Source organism: Cricetulus griseus, chromosome 4 (genome assembly GCF_003668045.3).
Source record: "Cricetulus griseus strain 17A/GY chromosome 4, alternate assembly CriGri-PICRH-1.0, whole genome shotgun sequence".
In the NCBI taxonomy this organism is placed as follows: domain Eukaryota; kingdom Metazoa; phylum Chordata; class Mammalia; order Rodentia; family Cricetidae; genus Cricetulus; species Cricetulus griseus.
The window spans coordinates 201,178,654-201,198,472 of record NC_048597.1 but is presented as its reverse complement, the minus strand read 5'-3'; positions in this window follow the sequence as shown (position 1 = coordinate 201,198,472).

The following is a 19,819-nucleotide window of genomic DNA, read 5'->3' as shown; positions in this document are numbered from 1 at the left end:
CTTAAAGAGTCATCTTCTGTGACATGGTGGACTTTGGGGAGCTCCCATCCAGGGCCCTACCCTCCCTGGGGAATGGAGGGGGGATAGAGTGGGGAGCAGGTGTGGGGTTGGGGGAAGACTGGGGGAGGATGGAAAAGGGATTGACATGTGAAGCAAGCTTGTTCCTAATTTGAACTAATAAAAAATTGTAAAAAAAAAAAGGAGTCATCTTCTGTTGTAAGTGCAGCTTCCGAGGAGGATGTGGGGCTTTGCTCACCCACCCAGCCTGGATGCTATAGTACAGGATACATTTCGGCACTGTCTACGCTAAAAACAGTACAGTTGCCCAGGAAGGAATAGGAACAAAAAAACTGAAAGTTTAACAGTGTACATATTAAAAGTATAGATTTTCTTAGTTGACAGGTAACTTTCTGTTAAGTTTGAGCCTGAACACAACTGTTTTATTTAAGCTTTCATTCCCCAGAAAAGCTATATTTGCATTCTAAAAAAAAACTAAACTCCATAAATTGTATTGACAAATGCAAAATAAAAGGCCATCTAAAGAAGTTAAGTTACACTATCCAACAGAGTGTTTTAAATTGTGATCATAACTGGACAGTAATTTCTACTATCCTATAGAACAGTAAGTTTGAAATGAAAAGAAAAACATGATTAGACATTTGACCTGTAGAGGGCATACCATCCCTGCAATTGCATACGGTCATGTGACTGACAGCTGGGCTCTTTATGCCATGCTCTGCAACCTGGCTTTTTTACTTGCTCTAAGGTGGTATGGCTAATTTGATGTGTGTCACTGCCTACTTCTCCTGTACATTCTCTCTGCACAGCCAACCACAACGTCAGTATTGTTTTCCTCTTTTCAGATGCCCCTTACGAGCCTCGGGACTCCCTTCTCTGCTCTTTTCTGACTGATATTTTTTCTCAAGGAGAGGCATGGGCTCCTCTTTCCTGAAGTTCAGATGTTTCACGCATGCTAACAGTTTCAAGTATCCTAATAATCGATACCTGTTGCTTTGGGCTCTGCAGAGAGTCTCTTTCTGTAGGTAGGAGCTGCTGTTCAACTTCACCTTCATCGTGACAGTGTTGTGCTCATGGTAGAACCAAGGGCCCCATTATTTTTCAAGATGGCCACACCCTCCACCAGGGGCAGCCGCTTCTCTTGCTATGGTGATGCACTTTTCCCATCCCCCAAATTTTTTCCATTAAGCAGAGCTATTAAAAGGTGAGCATGACTAACAAAAAAGGCAACAGCAACAAAAGAAACCGTCATAATAGAGGAAATATTACCAAGTAGGAAAATCAAATATTGAGCTTGAAGAAAAACAAACAAACAATACAAAACAACAACAAAAACCCCAAACAACCTTGAAAACAAATATCTGAAAGCATAGGGTTGTGGCCTTGCCCCTCCCCTGTTATTTCTTGACTGGCTAGTTTGAGGCAAGCAAGTGCAGAGAATAGCTTAGCCATCTTAAATTCTGCTTGACTTGGACTATACTCATATCCCTCTAATCATGACATACTTGTCTGCGCAGGCTGTGTGCATAATTCTCATTCCTGTATACCTGTAAACAACATAAGACTCCCACTTGCATTACGCCACACACACACACACCACACTATGAACAATGGAGTCAATTTCTCCTTCTCCCAGTGATCACCAAACTTGGACTGTTTCCTCTTCAAAGGTTATTTCCAATACTTCCTAGAAGTGCCAATCCTGCCTGAACTGGTCTTTGATGCAGACATAATGAGGCAAAACTCTGTGTCCTCAAATGGATATTTGTGGAGAATCCTCATTTTACCATGTTAAGCATAATTGCATGTGACTATAGTTAAAATCAGATGCATTATGGGAAAGGGCATGTTCAGTGGGCAAAGGCTTACGCTATTTCCTACTAGTTAAAATGGAGATCCACACAAACTCTGTTATTTAGTAATCAGCCATTCTTTCTCTCAAAACTGGTAAAAGGAAGTTGTAAACAATAACCGGTCCGTTTAAATACCCTCACTCATGTGACCTGCTGCAAATTTTTATGTTTATTCATTTTATTGACTTGTTTATTTATAGTATGTGTGTGTCCATGCCCATATGCCCACATGCACCTATACTTTGGCACAAATGAAGGTCAAAGGGCAACTTGTGGTGGCAAGCACCTTGATTTACTGAGCCATCTTGTCAGGTCATTTATTTTGTCTTTTGAAAGACCCCGCCCCTTGGCTCGTTCTCTCTCTCTCGGTGACACTCCCGTACGCGCGCGCACCCACACGCCTGGCGGCTGGCTCCCTCCCAAGCAGGTTCACCCAGGCGGGGCGACCCAGGCCCGCCCGCCTGGCGCCGCGCCCCGGGGCTGGGGCCGAGCAACGAGCACCAGGTGGGCCGGCACGAGAGCGAACACCAAGTGAGCCGGCCTGGGGCCCTGCCCCTGAGCCCTGCCCGATGAGAAACACTCTGTCCCAAGGCCCTCGCCCCCAAGGTCAGCCATCTGGACACGGAGGGGGGAATGGGGAATTGAGTCTGTTGTACCAGACACCAGACCTTGAGAATATGCTGGTCTGGAATGGCTCTGTGCCTCATTTGAACCATCCAATAGAAATGACTCTGTACTTTACCTCATTTGAATGACTCTGTATTTCACCTCATTTGAATAACTCTGTACTTCGCCTCATTTGAATAACCCTGTATAGCGCCTCATTTACATTGACCAATGGGAATAGCTCTGTACAATGCCTCATTAGAATTATCCAATAGGATCCCTGCTTCTAGCTTGCGCCTTTTTCCCTATATAAGGACCCCTTTCCCTTGGCTCGGCTCGCTTAGCCACACAGAAGCTAAGTCGCCCCGGGTACCCGAGTCTCCAATAAAGCCTCTTGCTTTTGCATCCAAGTTCGTGGTCTCGCTGATTCCTGGGTGCGGGTCTCCTTCTACGAAAGTACCTCTTCGGGGGTCTTTCATTTTGAATAGTTTTCTTGCTACTTAGGGAAATCTGTGTGAATGTTTATTTCAGTTCTTTAAGTAAGAAACCAAAACCAGGAAACATGTGGCCCAGTCTCTGATTGCCTATCACGTTTTTTTTTTTTTTTCCCCATGAGCCTTTGGTTTGCAACTTCCTTGTGTGAAATTGTTCTCCACTCATGACACTCAGTCTTGTCTGTTCTTTCTGTCTGTTCCCATGTCCTCTGTTTCAGCCAAAAGAACACAGAAAAAATTACAATATACCCCCTGCACCATTATCTTCTGCCCATGGCCCATTCAAGAATATATTATGGATGCTTTGTCATGCTGTTCATTCAATAATAAATCCCTGTTAAGAACATGGCATGTTATTTAATGGTTATATATTTGAAATACATTTTCAGTTGAGAGACTCATCAAAACAGTATCTTTTGATACCAGGGGAGAGAATATTTATTTAAATCTGTATAGTAACAGGCCAGGCTGTGGGGGCACACGAATTAATTCCAGCACTCAGGAGGCAGAGGCAGGCGGATCTCTGTGAGTTTGAGGACAGTGTGGTCTACAAAGCGAGTTCCATGAAAGCCAGAACTATTACACAGAGAAACCCAGTCTAGAAAAAAAAAAAACCAAAAAATCTATATAGTAACAGAGAAAAATACTATGCATTACAACACAAACAACAACAAGAAAAATACCTCTGATGTTCTCCAAATCATATGTGCCAAAAAAGATGAGGAATATGGAAATAAGATGACAGATTTTCTAGAACCTGGGAGAGAAGTTTGGGAAGAGCTGGCTATTGCAATACATCATTAGGATTGCTTTCTGTCTCTGGTTTTACCATGAAACGCACATGCATTTAAAAATCATGTATATACATGTAAACACAGGTATATTTATATGTGTACTTCTACAATACTTGTATAAACACAAACACATCCACATGCATATAGACACAATATAAACCGTCACTTATTTTTCTTGGTTTTAAAAAATTATCATTTCCTATATAATAATTGCAGTTTATTAAGTTTTGGCTATGGTCCTTTTCGCAGACAATGCTGTCTCCATTGTTCAAGCAGTGGTTCTATATACATGTCCTTCTCTTGTATTATAATATGTAGAAATAAAATTGCTTGTATGGAGTATGAAAATCTGTATGTTTACTAAGTACTTATAACAAATTATCATCCGTATGAGAATGGCTAGGAGTTCTCATTTCCACACATTCTTTTCAATACAAACTTGATCAATGTAGTGAGGGATTAACTAGGGGATTTACACGTGTTAATGTGTGAGGAGGTAGTACTCAAAGGTCTTAATTATATCATCTAAGAAATACTTAAGAAATGTAAACTGGGTGGTGGTGGTGGTGGTGGTGGTGGTGGTGGTGGTGGTCCATGCCTTTAATCCCAGCACTTGGGAGGCAGAGGCAAGTGGATCTCTGTGAGATTGAGGCCAGAATGGCTTACAGAGCAAGTTCCAGGACAATCAGGGCTGTTAAACAAAGAAACCTGTCTCAAACAAACCAATAAACAAAAAAACAAATAAATAACTTAATTTGTATCCTTTTTTATCTGCTCTGACCACATTGTTGTGAAATGATAATTAATGACTAATTTATGACTTACTGATCATAAAAGTGATGACTAGACATGGAAATATATGTAAGACAACTATAAGTTAGCAATAGAAAAATTCCTTTCAAGCTTGCTTATAGCATGATTTGCTAGAATATGAAGCTGTGTAAGCATCCCATCACCATCTCCTGAGTCATGCATTTCCACTCATAAATCTAATCTTCAATTTTTCTCCTATCAACAAATACATCATGGATCTAATCAGGATGAAAGTAAATAAATAAATAAATGAATAAGAGAAAGAAAAAACAAATATGGGGAAATATCATTGTTGGTATTTTCCAGAGTTGTAGGATACATAGACACTCATGAAATGGAAAAAAAAAAACAAAAAAAACAACAACCTTTTAATATGAACTGATGTTTCTTATGGTTAACACTACTATTCATTTACACAATTGTGAATGAACATCACACTTGAGTGCATTTATTTACTATTTACTCAAACCTGCTCTTTTGAAACAGTATTTCATTAATGTATGCCTTTAAAAACACTCATTAACTTTTCATTGTGTTCATGGCATTATGACGAATACTGACATGGCTCCACCCTGGAGAATGTGTACCTTAGTGCAATATCATAACAGAATTCAATAATATACTTATTTCTGACAATTAAAAGTCAATTTCTACCTTCTGAAAATAAAATGGCCCAACTCATTCTCTTTCTGAAAAAAAAACACTTAATTAGTATCAATAATGGGCCGTCAAATGAGATGGACAATTAATTGTTTCACACACGCACGTTAAATTTTCTTCTCTTTCTGTTAACTTTCCAACAGGCGAGTAATAGCTATTGCAATATTCATTTGTGAGTAATGAGAATAGTAAATTGCATCAGGCCTCTTTGTTGGCAGTAAGAAATGTTTCAATCTTCCTTCTTTCTAACAGAAAAACAAACGGTAACAATTTAAAGGACCAGAAAGGAAAGAAAAGAACCCTAGACATTCAGCTGAACACATCTGACTTGAATTCTTCAGCACATTTATCTAGAGCCCCCACTGACCTGGATGGAGTAGAAAAGACTGAATTGGAAGACCTGTGCTCAGTGACTCCATTAGTCCAAGTGGATAAATCCTCTCTCAATAGATTGCAAATCCCCCAGAAGGAACTGACATTTATCTGGCTTATTGCTCTTTACGTCATTTCAACCTTATACATTTACTTCAATAAGACTCAGGTGGGATGGTGTTTGAACATAAATCTATATGCATGGCCTTGTTCTGTTACTTACCTGCTATGCACAATGGAAATTTAATAATCTTTGATGCTATCCTGAGAGTCTAAGAGGAAAGAAAACATTTTGAGACATTCTAGCTTAAATGAATTTTCCAGAGAGAGACAGAGGGAGAAGGGGGAGGGCTGGAGATATGAAGCAAATGGAGAGATTAACAAGATACTACCAATCTCCAGAAACCTCAAACTACCCCAACAAGAACTCCTTTGCCATTTCTAAGTCTTTCTTTTGGTCATTATTTGAGTTATAGTTACCTTGGGGATATTTTTTCCTCTCAACATCTGTCTGCATCTTCACAAATATCACCAAAATACTGCAACGAGCCATTCAGTTACTGCAGCCTCCAGCCCAGCATCTCTGAATAGAACTGGCTGAGGCTCCACCACACAGAGCCAGGGCAGCTGCAGTTCAGAGGCAGCCAGCTAACCCAGTTGTTTTCTGCGGCACACTTTCTTCCTTTTTCTAGCATTAAAAATAGCTTCCTTGGTTTTCAATCCCCCAGGAGCAAAGCTCCCATGAAAATGAGGTAATTATTGTAATAAATATACATTAAATATATAGTCAAAACATATCAGAGTCAATTTACGCTTAACAGCACATGTTTATTATTTACTTCTTGTGCTATTTATGGGCTAAATCATTGAGAAAATAGCACATTTGAAAAGATGCCTTGCAGGGTGGTGGTGGCGCATGCCTTTAATCCCAGCACTTGGAGGCAGAGACAGGCAGATCTCTGTGAGTTTGAGACCAGCCTGGTCTATAGAATGAGTTCCAGGACAGCCTCCAAAGCCACAGAGAAACCCTATCTTGGAAAAAAAAAAAACAAGCAACCAACCAACAAACAAACGAAAAAAATGCCTTGCTAAACAATAGCTAAGAGTGAGATGAGACTCTATAAACCACAGTGCTGGGCAGCTTCTGTCACCTTGACACAAACCTAGACATACTTGAGAAGAGGAAATCTCAGTTGAGGAATTTCCTTCTTCAAATTGTCCTATGAGTGTGTCTGTGAGGGAATATCCTTGCTGGCTAATTGGTGTAAGAGGGTCTAGACTACTGTGGGTGGTGCCATCCTTGGGCAGATGGGTGTGGGTTGTATAAAAGAGGTGTCTGAGCAATCCTGTAAGTGATGGTCCTCTCTGGTCTCTACTTCTGTTCCTGCTTCCAGGTTCTTGCCTTGAATTTCTGTGTTGGCTTTCCTAGGAGGTGTAACCAGTTGGCCAAATAAACTGTTTCCTTTCCAAATTTCTTCTGGTAGTGATGTTATCACAGCAATAGAAAGGGAACTGGGACATCCATGTAGAAGGAAGCCTCACTAAATAGAAGGCAAAGGTTTTGTGGGAAAACAAGGCCTACATGATCTTTGATTATTTCACTTTCTTGTTTTTACCTAGTTGAGAAAACTTCTAATATCTTTATTAGGATTTCCTTGTCTCTCATGAAGTGTTCACCAAAAGCAATTGAGCAGTTTCCACAAAAGCCTTATTTTTGGTTTGGGTTTTCCTCCCTTAATTATGAGCAAATTCATGAACTATGAAAATGGATGACAACTGTGATATTTATACTTATTTTAAATAATAATTATCATGATCTAAACCAGCTGTAAATGAGTATGTTACTGTGGTTTTGGTTTGTCTAGAAACATAGGCTACTGTGATATTTGTAAAATACATTATTGAGTTTTTTTTTTACAAAATTAAGAAATTCTCTTTACTATTTTAAAAGCTTAGGCATGGAGGCCTCTAGGTAACTAGTAACTCATGCCCTTATTATACTTAATAACATATTGAATACATATGAATTTTGTCACATGTCACCTTGACCTATAGGTTCTGAAGGAGTAGTCATAAGACATGAATTCAGATATATTTACTTAGTCTCATGTGTATCGATAATAATGATCTAAGCTAAAGGAATATGGAACACAAAAAGCAGTGTAGTAGAGAAACTGAATGTGCAAAACTCTACAGTACAATATGTGTGATAAGCAAGAAGGGCATTAAAACTCTTACAGGGGTTGAGTGCCTACAACTATCCCCTGCTAAACCCCGGTTCTGTTAAGAATATTTCTGTAAAGTGGAACAAGAGGCAATGTATTCAAGGAGAATGAGTATATAGCTAAGAAATGTGGCCATGAAACCATAGTGGTCTTGGTATATGAAGTAAAAGTAAGTATATCCCTAAAGAATACATGTAAGTTATTCTAAAATAACTACAACTGACTTTTATTTTGTTAATAACTTACAAATCCCTTCTTCTGTTTCTATGTAGACTATGTTCAAATTATGTATTGAAAAAGGTGAATGATATTTCTACTCTCTATAATGTTATTTTTTCTTTTGAAACTCATTAGTTGGCTTTCTTACACAAATTGTGAGCTATATATATGATGGGGGATGTCCTTCTGTATGCTGTTAATGTATGTTTATCTTATTGGTTGATGAATAAAACACTGAATGGTCAGTATAAGCAGTGCTACCAGATGAAGAGAATTCTGGGGAGAGCAGGCAAAGAGAAGCTTCCAGAGAGATGCTTTGTAGCTGCTGAAGGAGTTACATGCTGGAGCATTCTCTAGTAAGATAATACCACATGGAAATACTTAGATTAATAAAAATGGGTTAATAATTAAGAGAGAGATAGCCAGTAAGAAGCCTGCACCATTGGCAAAACCATTTGTAATTAATATAAATGTCAGTGTGTTTATCTGGGGCTAAACAGCTTCGGGACCACGTGGAACATGAAACACCATCCATAAATATAAGTAATTAAAAGCCTTCTGGAGAGCATATTTAAAATATTTGTTAAACAGTTGAAATTAATGTTTCATCTGTTTTTGTTGTAATATCATGCTGTTTCTATTACTATATATAACTTTGAAATATTTTTTAAACAATTGAAATTAATTTAAAATATTTTATCTGTTTTTATTTTAGTGTCACACTGTTGCTATAACTATAGCTTTATAATATAACTTGAACTCAGGTATGGTGATTATCTCTAGTTGTGGTTTATTGTTCAAAATGGTTTGGGTTAGCCTGGATAGTTTGTGTTTTCATGTGAAATTTGAGAGGATCTTTTTTCAATTCCTGTGAATCGCATTAGGATTTTGATGGAGATGATATTGGATCAGTAGATTGCCTTTGGCAGGATAACCAATTTTTTTTTTTTACAATATAAATCCTACCAATCCATGATCAATGGAGGACCTTCATCTTCTAGTACCTTCCTCAATTTCTTATTTCAGTTTCTCAAGATTTTCATATTTCACTTTCTTGATTTGAATTATTCCAATAGTTTATTTTATTTTTATGGTTTTTTGAGACAGGGTTTCTATGTGTAGCTTTGGAGCCTATCCTGGCACTCGCTCAGGAGACCAGGCTGGCCTCGAACTCACAGAGATCTGCCTGCCTCTGCCTCTTGAGTGCTGGGATTAAAAGTGTGTGCCACCAACGTCCGGCCTGAATTATTACAATATTTTATTGAAGCTAATGTGGATTGAATTGCTTTCATGATTTTGTGCTCAGTGTGTTTGTTTTGGGTATTGTATTGGAAGTTATCTGATTTGTGTGTATTGATTCTGAATCCTGTTACTTTGCTATATCAGGCTATCAGCTGTATATGTGTTTAAACTGGAATATCCATACAAGACAGGAAATGAGTAAGGAACTATGTGGTGGGAGTTCCAATGAAATGGAATTGAGCACAAGTGTTTCATAGAGGAATAGAGAAGTAATGGAACAGAGGGAGTTAATGAATGAGGAGATAGGAGGGCAGAATAGAGGAAAAGGTATGGGAAGGTATAAATGACACTAAGGACCATTTGAAAGTGTTATATAGAAATCTACTACTGTAGAAGCTTTATAAAATGTTTAAATAGAGTTGTCCTATAACAGGGGAACAATACCTCATTTGTACAAGATAGGCTATCAAATAAAAACTCCGGCGCCAGGTATTGGTTGCCTTTTTTGAGTAGTGTTCAATGGAGGGCAATACACTCCATAAACACTACAGGCTATTGCAATTGCCCTAGGTTACATCCTGTAATTTGACAATAAGACCCTGCTACAGAAGATATCATATCCCGGAGTCATAGAACAGAAAAATCAAGCTGGTACAATCCAGCAATCTTCAGTCCTACTGGCTAGCTTTCATGGTTCTAGAAAGTGATATGCATGGAGCTGAGGGGGAAGAATAGTCTTACTTAGAGATGAACCCTACAAGTTACAATTACAAGCAGCTTGGACAGATAAAGATATTGTTGCAATAGTGCTACAAACGTTATAAGAGACATCAACCACCTTTTTGTTGCATTTAATGCCTACTATGTAAGAAGGAACTCCTGTCTGGTACTGATAACTAGGCCAAAAATTCACGGTTGGTGTTGTGGATTGAATGAGAATGGCCCCCATAGGTCGTATATTTGAATGCTTGATCTCACAGCTTTAAGATCATAGATATAAAAGTGAGGTCAGTAAGTCTCATTGTATATGCACTGTACATCATGTTCCCATGTAGGCTTGGATGATAAAAAAAAGTCAGAATTAACTTGGAACTTTTTCTTTACTTTCTATTTCATCAGATGCTGAGAAATAGGAAATACAGAAGAAGGGGTTTATAGTGATCTTTCCATAAAATTTAGGGTGGGGAATAAGAGACTGAATGCATCGTGGTGGGACTCAAGACTTTGCTTATCAAAGACGGACCATGGAGGCACCAGAGAGAGTGATATGGAAATGGAAAAATGGAGAGAGAAGGGAGGAAATGACAAACCTGAAATTATAGTACTGAATTAACTAGTCCCCAAAGCATCTAAGATATAGACTTGTAACATGAATAATAAAAACCCAGAGACAGATAATGGGGGTTCAAGCTGAAGATCAGAGAAGCAAAGCAGCCAAGCTACCAGAGAGCTATTTATCTATTTATTTTAGTTTAGAAACAATCTTATTTTACATATCAATCCCAGTTCCCTCTCCCTCCCATCCTCCTATGCCTCTCACTGACCCCCCATCCCATTCTCTTCCAATCCCCAAGGAGGGTGAGGCCTTCTATGGAGATCATCAAAGTCTGTCACATCATTTGGGGAAGGGCCTAGGTCCTCCTCTGTGTATCTGGGTAGAGAGAGTATCCATCCTTGGGGAATGGGCTACCAAAGTCCATTTGTGCACTAGGGTTTAACACTTGTTTTGCTGTCAGAGGTCCCATAAACTGTCTTGGCTCCCTAACTGGCACCCACATTCAGAGGGCTTGGTTCGGTCCAATGCTGGTTTTCTAGCTTTATGACTGGGGTCCTTGTGTTTTCACTTGGTCAGGTCCACTGTTTCTGTGGGTTTCTCCAGTATGGTCTTGACTCCTTTGCTCAATACACCTCCCTCTCTACAACTGGATTCCAGGAGTTCAGCTCAGTGTTTAGCTGTGGGTGTCTGCTTCTGCTTCCATCAGCTACTGGATGAAGGCACTAGAATGGCATATAAGGTAGATATCAATCTCATTATGTGGGAAGGGCATTGAAGGTAGCCTTTCCATTATTTCTTAGATTATTTTGTTGGTGTCATCCTTGTGGATCTCTGGACATTTCCCTAGTGCCAGATTTCTCTTTAAACCTATGATGGCTCCCTCTATTATGGTATCTCTTTTCTTGCTCTCCTCTATTCTTCCCCTGACTCATGTTCCCCTGATCCCTCATGTTCTCTTCTACCCTCCTCTTCTCCCCCTCTCTTTTTCATACTCCCCCCCCACTCCCAATGTGCTCCCAATTTGCTCAGAAGCTGTTGTCCATTTCCATTTCTCCAGGGGACCATGTATGTTTCTCTTAGGGTCCTCCTTGTTTCCTAGCTCCCCTGGAGGAGTGGATTGTGAGTTGGTAATCCTTTGCTGTATGTCTAATATTCATATATGAGTGAGTACATACCATGCATGTCTTTCTGTGATTGGGTTACCTCACTCATGATGGTTTCTTCAAGTTCCATCCATTTGCCTGTGAATTTCAAGATTTCATTCCCCCCCCCACTGAGTAATATTCCATTGTGTAAATGTACCACATTTTCACCATCCGTTCTTCAGTTGAGAGGCATCTAGGTTGCTTCTACGTTCTGGCTATTACCAGAGAGCTCTTATCTCTACCAGGGCTGGGGCAATCCTGACCTCAACATGACTGGATACTAATTGCCCTACACTGAATGCTGAATGCCCTGCTCCTATCTTGTATACCTATCTAGTTCTGGGATTAAAGGCATCAACTCTGTTTTTCTTTTAAATTGATTCACTCTCCTGTAGCCCTGGGTAGCCTTGAACTCACAGAGCTCCATCTGCCTTTGTCTCCTGAGTCCTAGGATAAAGGTGTGAGCCACCTCTGCCCAACTTCTATGGCTGTGGCTAGCTTTGCATTCTGATCTCTGGGCAAGCTTTATTGAATCATAAACAATATATCACCACATAGACTAACAGATGCAGCTAAGCTATGGATAAATAAACATCTGCTTTTAAATGTCAGGTTGAATTAGAAGAGGAAGCATGATCATTGGAAACAAGTAAGGGAGTGTGGATTTATTTTGAGCAACTTGGAGTTTTGATTTTCCACAAGTTAAGGTCATATTAGATTTTGTTATTTATTTGATTTTGTTTTTCTTTTTAAATTTTTAATTGAAAAATTGTGCAAACAGAAAATGTATACACTAAAATTAAAAATCAGTTTTGATTGTTCTATGCAACCTGAAGTAAAGAAAAAGGTTTTATACTACCCAGTTACTTTAGTCACATTTTTTTTGTTGTTTATTTGGCTTGGTTTTGGTTTTGGTTCTGGTTTTTTGAGATAGGGTTTCTCTGTGTAGGCTGCCTGTCCTGAGACTTGTTCTTAATCATACCTTCTAATGCCAGATTTCTAACTCCATTTCACTTGCTCTGGCATTATTGTTATGGCTTGTACCTCCTTGGAATTCTTACAATTTAGACATCAGTTCTAAGTGGCCCTGATGTCTAGAAGGCTATTATTGAAGACATGTGTAGTTGAATTGCCTCACCTCAATGGTGATTTTTATCCAGGTACCATCGTCTAAAGATGGTATATTCTAACCACACTGTTTAATACTCAGACACAATCTTACTTCAGGCTTCTCAATTGCCTAAATTAACAAACTAGAAAGAGTATCTAAATTAAAAATGCACACAAAGTTGTTAGGGAGATGTGATGCTGATGGGTTGTTGGGAAAGCTGGAAGTGGGATGTAGGGTTGAGATGATCACAATCTATTGTATCCATATATGAAAATTTCAAAGAATAAATGGCAACAGTAATGATTTCAAAGATCTACTTCTATAGAACAAACCTTATATGTTGAAGATGTTAATATAATAAACAATAATTATTTTCAAATGCTAGAGTTTCAGGCAGGTGCTAAGAAGACAAATTCACATTCACATTATTTTCCATGGCTGTGTATATTAGCAGCCTGTAGCACAGTTTCTATATATTAATATTTCAACATTTAGGATTAGTTCTTGAGTTATAATCTGCCATTTCATGAGTTATCATAATGTTATATTTCAAAAGGAGTTTCTGTTTCCTTACTTTAGGCATGCCAGATCTGAAAAATCATGCCCTTTAAATTGTAGGTCACACTGGTTGGGTATAATACTCAAATATTACTGTAGCATCTGTTCTTGCTCACTTAGGATATTTATGTGATACCAGTAAGTGTGATGTCTGTTCCTGGTTGTCAACTTGACTACATCTATAATTAACTAAAATCCAAGCAGCTGAGTACAACTGTGAGGGATTTTTTTCTTAATTATGTCTTTGAAGTAGGAAGACACACTTTTAATCAAGATCTTTTGACATGGGAAGACCCACCTTTAATCTGGGCCACACCTTCTGTTGGTAGCCTATGTAAAGGACATGGAAGAAGGAAGCTTGCTTCTTTTGACTGTTTGGTCTTGCCTTGCTAGCAAGTCTATTCCTGCACTGACATTAGGAACTACTTCTTCAGAATTCTGGCATGTACTGAAAACCAGCTGATACATCCAGCCTTGTGAACTGAACAACTACTAGATGATGTCATCTACTATTGGTAGACAGCCATTGTTGGAATAACTGGTCCACAGCCCATAATCCATTATAATAAACTCTCTCTCTCTCTCTCCCTCTCTCTCTCTCTCTCTCTCTCTATATATATATATATATATATATATATAATTTTATACGCTCTGTTCCTCTAGAGAACCCTAAATAATATAGCAGACATTCTTCCCTCATCAATATCTTGACTTCCTTGCTAATCTGCCTGGAGAAGTTCTTTTTATTTTCTGTTTTTATAGCATTTTAAAAAGCATATACACTTTTGACTCATATATTCATTTATTCTTTTGAGATAAATCTTCTCTTGACTTTGTTTTCTATCAAATGTATTTTATTTCAGAAACCCCTATTAACATTTGAAGATTTATGGTCATCAGCATATCTAGCTATACTCTCAGGATTTGAGGTTTTCCATTTCATTGTTTTCAACTGTTTTGTCTTGTAGGTGGAAGCAGTTATTTCTGGGGAACTGTTTCCTTCTTTTAAACACCCTTCTTTCTGGAAAAATTATAATGAAAATACTTGGGCTCTTTCATTTTTTTTTAACCTCTCCTGAAACTGATGCACTTAAGAGGACCTAGATATCTAGAGTTAATGACATGAATTTTGCTATCTTGACAACATACTTCTTCAAGATTGTGTTTCACATGGAGGCAATATTTTAAAATAATAGTATTAAAGCTATAGAAAGAGACCTTCAAATTTTTTCTTGACCCAGGAATGGTGCAATTGCACATTGTTCAATTTCCATAAGAAATTGTGGATAGGCTACCTTAAATGTCGTTCCCCCATAATGAGATTGATGACTACCTTAAATGCCATCCTAAAGCCTTTATCTAGTAGCTGATGGAAGCAGAAGCAGAGACCCATAGCTAAGCACTGAGACAAACTCCTGGTATCCAGTTGCAGAGAGGGAGGAGTGATGAGCAAAGGGGACAAGATCAGGCTGGAAAAACCCACAGAAACAGCTATCCTGAACAAGGGGCTGCTCATGGACCCCAGACTGATAGCTGGGAAACTAGCATAGGACTGATCCAGACCCCCTGAACATGGGTGTGAGTTAGGAGGCCTGGGCAATCTATGGGGCCACTGGTAGTGGATCAGTATTTATCCCTAGTACATGAATGGACTTTGGGAGTTCATTCCACATAGAGAGATACTCTCTCAACCTAGACACATGGGGCATGTTCTAAGTCCTGCTCCGAATGATATGACAGACTTTAAAGATCCCCATGGAAGTCCTCACCCTCCGTGGGGAGCAGAAAGGGATGGGATAGGGGGTTGGTGGGGGGCAGGGGAGGAGGGGAGGGAGAGGGAACTGGGATTGACATGTAAAACAAGCTTGTTTGTAATTTAAATTTTAAAAATAACCAAAACCACAAAGAAACAAACAAAAGAAAGGAAGGAAGGAAAAAAGAAAGAAAGAAAGAAAGAAAGAAAGAAAGAAAGGAAGGAAGGAAGGAAGGAAGGAAGGAAGGAAGGAAGAAAGAAAGAGTTTAAGAAACCTTTAAAATCATATGCTTAGATACAAAGATGGCTCAGCAGTTAAGATCACTGATAGCTCTTCCAGAGGAGGTAGGCTCAATTCCTAGCACCACATAGCAGTTCACAATTGTGCAATTTTAATCCCAGTAATCTGGTGCCTTCTTCTGATCTTTGTGAGACACAGACATGGATGAAGCATACAGACATACATGTAGGCAAAACACCCATACACATAAAATGAATACATTAACAAATAAATACAATAAATCAGGTGTTACAGAAATTGTTGATTTACATGAAGTTCAACTCATGATTTTTTTTGAAATTTCTGTGAAAATGACAAGAAATCAATAGATTTTTAAAAGGGTAATAGTGGTTTCCGCCTCCTCTTTAGGGTTAGTAATACAAAGTTTACACTCTGTCATGAGGATTATCAAGGACAAGCAGCTCCTTGTCACCCATAGATATTCTGTAATGTGCTCTGTTACTAATTTTTGGCAGGCTAGAAAATGCATTTTGAATATATGATTTTGCATCATCAATCAAGGATCTGCTGTGCAGATTAGGTAGTTATTTGGAGTTAGTATTATTTTTATACTGAGTACGAGAAGTTAATTCTTCAAACAGAAGCCACATGGCAAATAAAATTATATGGCTACATATATTCAAATAATTAAGGAAATAGAACCAAGGCCCTGGATTTCTTAATATTAATTTTAAGTTTTCAACTTCTTGATTTATTTTCACTTACAAATTTCAGAAAACAATATGAAAATATCACAACATTTATTTTATACACATTAAATAACTGTCTTGAATTTTATTTTAATTTTTATTCACACTTCTAGTCTACTAATAGAATTTAAGCCAATTTTTAGAAGAATATTATAGACAATAATGTACTCTGGTTAGCTAATCAGGAGCAAGGGGTTCAGTCTGTGAATTCACGCTGCTATAGATTGAGATATTCCACCCATTTTTTTTTATGAAAGAGCAAAAGGAGGTTTCATTAAATTTCAAAGGCCTGTCTTGTGTCCAGCCATCAATGTGCTATTATTACACTTAATGTCTCATTCCTCACAAGGGAATTTTTTTTCTCTTTTTAAATCCCTTGTCACTTTCCAAATCATCATTTTCAGAATCTACCAATCAAAGGAAATTGTGATTCTTTGAGCCTCTCAGCTGTACTCTTTGTAACCATAGAAACCAGCCAAACTGTTACCAAGGTTACCTTCCTGAAGCTATCATTGCATTCTCATTATCACTTTTTCCCTAAGATTAATAAATCCATTGATGTTTAAAAATAAATAATGCTATATTTTTGTATAACTTATAGACTATAAGGTGATTTTTCATTCTCTTCCATTAAAATTAAATATAACTGTATGTGTGGCTCCAAGTGGAGGAACAGGCACTCATAGGGTGACATTTTGAGCAATTGATTGTCTGACAAGAGAATTAATTAGACCTTGGTGCTGAGAATGGTTTCCTCTTAGTGAACAATTTAGAACTTAAGATTATTTGTCCTTTATTTTCTTTTCTGTCACACGACTTCATTCTGCAGTATTATATGTCATCATATTATAAATCTTTTACTGATTTTCAATTTTTTAAGTTAATGAATAGCTTGGACACAGAGAACTTGCTTTGGGTAAACAATAGAAGGTGTGTTTATAGAAATCATAAAATTATAAAAGTAATTGTACATTTTCTATACTCTAAAATGTAGTCAGATAAAGTAGTTCATTAAATATTAAATAGATAATCTATTTCAGTTAATATGCAGTATTTAAGTAAATAAATTAAGAATCAAATTAGGGCCAAATTATACATATTTTCAGATATTTATATTATTTACACATAAGAAGTTTGTAACATGTTTGATCTTCTGATCAGGTATATATTTTCCAAATATCTTTAAATATACCTGGTATCTATTCAAAGTGGGATAAAGACAATGACCCAGTGATTGGGTTGGGATATGACTTAGTTTTGCAGCATTTGTATGGTTAGACATTGATGTCTTGGTCACTTGGAACAAACTTCAAATCACTGTTTTTGTTTTCTATCAATTTGGAATGATGTTTTTCACAGGAAAGAGAAGGTATAGGCGTGTTTCTCCTAATTGAAGAGGAACAGAAGCACCTGTGATGACTTTTTTTTGTGAGGGTTTTCCTCCCCATAATTTCCCCCTTTCAGATCGCCCCATTGCTCCCTTGTCCTCTGAAGGAGGCATGCATTAATGGATCAGATATCATGAATGTGAAGCGTGAGCCCTAGAAAGGGTACTTAGTGCCATGCCTGTGTGTGTACAGCAAGAGCCCCCTCCAGACTCAGGGAAAATTGGGGATGCTTATTACAAAGTGTTTGCTTATAAACACAGGAGTGGTGGAGCTGAAAAGATGACCAGTTCAGAAGTCATCATCTCAGGAGAGAGCATGTCAACTACCAGATGGTCCAGAAGAAGAAGAAGCTGACTGGCTTCTTGAAGTGGGTGAAGGGGTCAAGGCTCATGACAGATAGTATGCACAGCTCCTGTATCCCACTGTCCTCCATTTCCTGTCTCCTAGTACATCTAAATTGAATTAGAAATCTCAGAACATGAGATAAAGGAGGCAACTTATCTGGCACAGAGCTCTATGGGGGTAGGTAAGTTTCAGGGACAAAAGACAACATTTTTCTTTTGTTCATTTTTGTCTGTATGGTGTGTGTGTTTGTGTGTGTGTGTGTGTGTGTGTGTGTGTGTGTGTGTGTGTGCGCGTGTGTGAGTGTGTGTAAGTATAACACATGGTTATACTTACATGTGTGTGCACACTTTTATATGTGTAACTGTGGGTAGGAGCATGACAGCACAAGCTGTAGATCAGAGGATGACTTCAACAGCTTGTTGGTCTCTTGGCGTCAGTCCTCACCTTCCATCTCTCTTGGGGCAATCTTGTGTCCTGGAAGTTCTGAGGGTTCTTTCTGTATCTGCATCCCATCTCACTGTAGCAGGGGTTGCAGATGTTTTCTCTGCACAGGACCACACCAGGCATCCCCGTGGGGGTCTAAGGATTCAAACTTGGGTACTCATACTTGTCCAGCAAGTACTTTATACACGGAGCCACCTCCTCATGCTCTGGAAAACACTTTTCTGACTTTATCAGAGCTAGAAATTTTCAGCTCTCAGAAAAATCATTGCAATTAATACATAAAGCTTCCTTGTCTTATTCACAACAACACTGGGCACTACATAATCTGGTAGGCCCTGCTTTAAGGAAGACCTGGATTCTAAACAAGGAAACTGCCTGTATATATGTGGGATATCTCTTAGGCAAATGTTATGTTGAAGAGCAAAGGGAAGATTTTGTGAGCTTAAATCCCATGTCTTTGGAAGCACATTGATAGAATTCAAGAGATAGGAACTGACTCCAAACTGAGGTAAAGTCTCAAACTCCAACTCTGAGAATTATTTAATCTGTTTTAAAGCTCCAATTGAGATTTGTATATGCCCTGCTGGGGATATATAACAAAAATAGTATTACAGCAAGACCAAGGCTTTGAAATAATGAACTTGTTCCTATGAAATAAGCTTGGCAGTAGCTGTCAGGTGCTGTGCTTCTAATAGGAGTCAAGAAGGGAGAACATTAACAGGTCTGAATATTTTGCATCAGATTTTGCCGTATTAAGGGACTAGAGATCCATTTATCTTGTTTTTGCTAATCATAGCAAAATAAGGTAAATTTTCCCTCTCTTTTATTAATAATATGTATTATTTTCCACAAAATTTGGTATCCACCATGCCAGTTGATTGCTATTCAACAGAAAGTAGGCCATAAAATAACACAGGTTAAGAGAGAAAAAAATATTATTAGGACTTGGTAGATGGGCTTCCAAATGTGTTGTATTAAATTCTCAATTTCCATGAAAAGTGTCTGAGCTCTGTGGGCATTAGGGACAGAGCAAGAGCTAAAGTTCTAGTGGGGTTCAGAAGCTCAGATTGGGGACTCCATGGTTTTCAGAGATTTCATTGCCTTTAAATATGTTCTGATGACAAATGCCCAGTAACACTAAATGTCATGTGATCCATTTCTCAGTATTTGTTAAAAGTTTCTCCCAAACTGTCAATGATGCAAAGCTTTCCGAACTTATAGTGAGGTTGACATGACAAAACAGTCAGCTTTCTCCTAATAGAAGATCCAGAGTTCTCTACCAATACATTTCCAGCCAGAAAGTTAAGCAAATAGGTCATAAGACACAACTGTTCTTTCACAGAGCAAAGGGGAGAAAGAGCAGCCTATGATCTCCCAGGCCAAGATCATTGTCATGGTATTTCTTCAAGCTTGCCATGCCTGTCTTCTGAACACTTGTTGACTGCTCTGTTATGCACATTGGCAGAACAGTGTTGAAGAATTTATGAACAACTATAATCTCCATGTACGAGTA